Source organism: Lycium barbarum, chromosome 7, assembly GCF_019175385.1.
Source record: "Lycium barbarum isolate Lr01 chromosome 7, ASM1917538v2, whole genome shotgun sequence".
NCBI lineage: Eukaryota > Viridiplantae > Streptophyta > Magnoliopsida > Solanales > Solanaceae > Lycium > Lycium barbarum.
Window position 1 is genome coordinate 103,181,743 of NC_083343.1, and position 5,295 is coordinate 103,187,037.

The window sequence follows — 5,295 nt, forward strand, 5'->3', positions numbered from 1 at the left end:
CTCAATTTTACGCTCCCCGGCAAAGACCTCCGAGGCTACACTCTCTCACTTATCATCATCAGTACCATAACTATGCAATATCAACGTATCATGGAAATGATACGAATACGATGCAATGTAATATTGACAACCAATTCAATCCCAAACAGTACCACACATGGCACACAAGTAATGTCAATAATAATGCTACACAATAAGCCACAATGGAATCACAATTGTCACCTCAATATCAATCAAGTAAAGTATCGCAATATTATAGCCATGATATTGCACTAATCACCAATATCCGATGTCTTAACTTGGCAATGAGCCAATAAGTAAATAGAACAAAATAAGTCAACAATGCAACGGGCTGGCTAGCCCCCAAATCACACAACAAGTCCCATCCTAAGATAATATCCAACCTGACTTTATACCCGAAGGTCCACATGCTTTATCCAACACAAACTAACTATACATATGCCTCGCTAACCGAAGGCTAACCACAAGATAAGCCGTAACCTACCTAGAAGGCTGAACAGCAAACTCGAAACGACAATCGTGCGCCTTGCCCTTTCCTTGCGCCTCAAAGTAATGAAAGTCTAGCCATATTCGAATATGGAATTAGAATCAAGAAGAAACATCATTCAATCCTTACTTCTATTCAAGACTCAAATCCCAACCTATGGAATGGGTTTTGCGAACTAGAAAGATGAAAGTAATAATCTATAGGTCTCAACATGAAATTAATGTTATAGGTGATCAATTCTTATCAATTATAAGCTAGAAGAACTAGCAAATCACTTAAATTCTGATTTTAGGCAAAACCCCCAAATTTGGGTATAAACCCTAACTTTAATTTTCACAAATTGGTCAATAATAATGAAGGAATCATGTTTATATAGCTACTACTCAACAATTCCATACTTAACCAAGCTTAATCCACCAACAAATCAAGGTTTTATAATTAACAACTTATTCAAGAAAGAAACCCAAAAACCCTCTCTAATTCATCAACAAGTAATGAGTGATTCAAGTTATTAATCATTATCACAAAAACTTTCATGCTTAAGGAAGCTAAACCCACAATGATTCGCACTTTGGAAGACTAAAACCCATTTAGAGTAGAAACCATAAAAAGACCCCATTTTATTCTTCAAGTTCTAAAGAATTCTAGCATTTAATGGAGGTTAGCTATGGTAGATTATGAGAATTTAATGAAGTAAAAGGGTAGAATCAATTACCAATGAGAAGAATCTGCCAAGAAACCTTGAAAAGCTCTCAAAATATCCTTAGAACCGAGTATGAGGTTATGAGGCAATTAAGGGTTTTAACTTAAGGCTTTATAGTAAACCCAGCCCGTCACCCACTGCAGCGATCAGCAGTACGCTATAGCGGACTCACTGCAGCGAGATACCTGCCGCTACAAAGGCCTAAAGGAAATCATATAACCAGCTACAGTGGCTAGCCCACTGTTATAGTGATACCGCTGCAGCGCACCTGGTGCCACTGCAGCGAACATCAGACACCAGCAAAATCAACCAAGCTTCACTATTCCCACCACGAAATTTGACTATCACCCGAGACCCCACAGATACAAAACAAATATGCAGATATGCATAAAACTGTGCTACGAACGCTCTCGTGGCCTCAGAATTCTCAACGTTGTTCTCGTTTGCCAAGTCAACTCCCAAAACCCAAATTCAACTTTGAGTCAACTATTTTTTTTATTTAAGCCAAATTTCACAAATTGGTCAATAATAATGAAGGAATCATGTTTAGATAGCTACTACTCATCAATTCCATACTTAATCAAGCTTAATACACCAACAAATCAAGGTTTTATAATTAACAACTTATTCAAGAAAGAAACCCAAAACCCTGTCTAATTCATCAACAAGTAATGGGTGATTCAAGTCTATTAATCATTATCTCAACAACTTTAATGCTTAAGGAAGCTAAACCCACAACGATTCTCAGTTTGGAAGACTAAAACCCATTTAGAGAAGAAACCATAAAAAGACCCCATTTTGTTCTTCAAGTTCTAAAGAATTCTAGCATTTAATGGAGGTTAGCTAGGGTAGAATATGAGAATTTAATGAAGTAAAAGGGTGGAATCACTTACCAATGAGAAGAATCTACCAAGAAACCTTAAATAGCTCTCAAAATATCCTTAGAACCGAGTATGAGGTTATGAGGCAATTAAGGATTTTAACTTAAGACCTTATACACAACTCAGCCTATCACCCGCTGTAGCGGTCAGCAATCCGCTACAGCGGACCCACTGCAGCGAGATACCTGCCACTATAATGGCCTAAAGGAAATTGTATAACCCGCTATAGCGGCTTGCCCACCGCTGTAGCGGTATCACTGCATCACACCTGGTGCCGCTTCAGTGAACATCAGACACCAGCAAAATCATCCCAGTTTCACTATTTCCACCCCGAAATCTGATTATCACCCGAAACTCTACAGATGCAAAACAAATATGCAAACATATATAAAACCGCACTACAAACTCACTCGCGGCCTCGGAATTGATAGGGTCAATGGGGTCAAACTAGTCGTGGGTCATTACAGTTTTGCATCACTAAAGTATTCCATTTTTGTTCGTAGTTACCATAAGTCTTTCATCTATCATTTCCGGACCATTTCCATCATGTATGAATGTATGAATGCAGGATGCGAAACCATCAATGAATGTAAATGAATATGCTATGAAGATCACAAACACCATAAGTTGTATCAAATCTTGCATAATATTGTTACCATCAGTAAATCATAATCAAGATCTCATTCGTGCCATATCACAAGTACACATCAAATTCAATTCTAATCTCATTATCTGATCACAATATGAATCTCAACGTATTTCCAATTCAACAATCCATATGGAACATGATCAACCTATAATGTCAAGGTCAAAATACAAGGCACCATACCACAAGTCATAACAAGACTCAAATAAATCACTCAGCAAAAGCAAGGATATGCAACCATCTCAATCAATAAGAAGAGTATATATTGACTCCTTCCTTCTCATATCACAACAACTACCCCTCAGGTTTCAGCACATAAAGTAATGGTGACAAGCCCACATAATTAGAAATCACACAAACCTAGATAATAATCCAATCAAACACCGTGTCCGAAGGCCTAATCATGCTTTCTCCCATCAATTATATACAATATATACGTTTCTCTAATCAAAGTCTAACTAAACTAAGTTGTAAACTACTTTGAATGCAGAGCAGGAGCCACGAACTACTCCACACGAGCCTTCTGCTTTCGAAACATCTCAGAATGGTCAAAGTCTAGCAATATCATGCAAAGTAAGCAATAGACCTTTTAATAAGTATAGGGACAATATTAGGGAAAAAGGACCAATTACTTTTACCCTTTTTGAATGGTGATACCATCATTAAATGGTAAATTTATCATAATCTCAATCCCAACAATCATAATTTTCCAATTTATAGGTTTCTAATCACCTCTAACCTTTCAAAATAGATTTTAGTCTAAAGTTCCTCTTTTTATTAGAACCCTATGTCTCAATACACAATTAACCAATTTTCTATCCTCGAAGCTGATTACCCACCTTTTTTATTGTAAAGTAAACTTGAGTTATCATTCATTAAAGTATCATTGAACTGGATAGAGGAAACAAACTCCTCCAGTCAGGAGGCAATAGTTTCATTAAGGAGTTCACAAAACCATACTAGAGCTTAAATTCTACTTGAAAACTACTACTTGCATTTTAACATGTTCTTTCACATGTCTTCATCGTCATCAAAGCTAAGTTATCTGAAATCATAATAGAATTGGCAGAGACTTTAGTCTTTTGACTTTGAGGCTAGTTTTTCCTTTAGCTTCTGAATCTTCAACACCTTCTTCACAATTTTTTGTTCTTCAACCAAGAAGACCTAGATGATTCTCTTCCTTACGGCACTTCCAGACAGCACACCTCCATAAGAATGATTCACAGTCCTACGATTTCTTGGCAATCTGGATCTCTTATATTCAGCAGGTCTCAAGTATGGAATCCCTTGGATTCTCTTCCCAGTAACTAGACATTTAGGGCCGCTAGCTCTCTTCTTGGTGGTCTGGTAAATTAGCTTTCCACCGAGAGTTTTGATGACCTTGTGTTGACTGGATTTGGTGGCATAACGGTGCCGCTTTCGATATGTAAGTCTTCGAACCATATTTTGGAGTAGCTACATTCTCTCCAATGGAGATAAGAATAGACCAAACGGATTACCCACCCTCCTAGATGAATAAACAACAATTAAACAACCCGTCAATTATTCTAGGGTTTAACAATTCTCTAGTCTTTTCATTCACTAATAAAGAACCTTAACTAGCATAAGAACTTAAAGATGATAAGGGAATGAACAATGAAAAGGGTTAAGACCTACCCTCAAAGGATAATTTCACCCTAGCCTTAGAAAATCGCCTCACACTTTCTTGGGAGCTATTTTTGGTGTTATGTGGTAAATAACTTGGAATTTAGTAATATAAAATTGGGTTTTTGTCTCCCATCGACCGCTGCAGCGGTCTAACCCACCGCTCCACCCTAACATTAGAAAATCGCCTCTCACTTTATTGGGAGCTATTTTTAGTGTTATGTGGTGAATGACTTGGAATTTAGTAATATAAAATTGGGTTTCTGTCTCCCCTCGACCGCTGCAGCGGTCTGCCTAACCTCTGATATTTCACCACATTTTAATCCAAAATCCCAACATCAATTTGAGGCCCTACAGGCACAAATCAAACATGCACACATAAGTAAAAACGCGCTACGGACTCACCCGTGGCCTCGGATTTCCGAACGGAGGTCTAATTTACTAAGTGACCCCCCAACGGAAATAAAACCAATTTCCAAATAATGCACAACATACAATCAAAGGTCTCAGTTTTTAGAATTCTAACTCTTTAAGTTTTCATTAGACTTACACCTAGTCTCAAAAATGTCTCGGCAAGGGTAATATGGTCAAAATGCTCCTAACGACCTAGTGGGTCATTACATGAGATACTAATTAAATAGTCGTTCGTCCTCGAACGAAGAAGGGAATATGAAAGCAGACGGCAACCAAGGAACCTGTATTATAACTACCCGGAAGCCTATACGGCAAGAAGCGCGCCAAAACACTGCCCGTTCAGCTTCCCAATCTAACTTTTTAAATTTAGCTCAAAGATTCAATTTCCCATATTTCCCATACTTGAATTTCTTTGACAACTGATCCTCGAATATAAGAACTGTTTCTGCTGGAATTCTCTGGTTCGATTCAACTATACCTTTGAACGCAACCAATTGGT

The 5,295-nt window shown here is 37.8% G+C and overlaps 1 pseudogene; it reads right to left on the reverse strand.

The window, feature by feature from the left end:
• Window positions 1–3,812: 3,812 nt before the first annotated feature.
• On the reverse strand, window positions 3,813–4,181 carry LOC132601675 (large ribosomal subunit protein eL34-like; annotated as a pseudogene).
• Window positions 4,182–5,295: the final 1,114 nt, after the last annotated feature.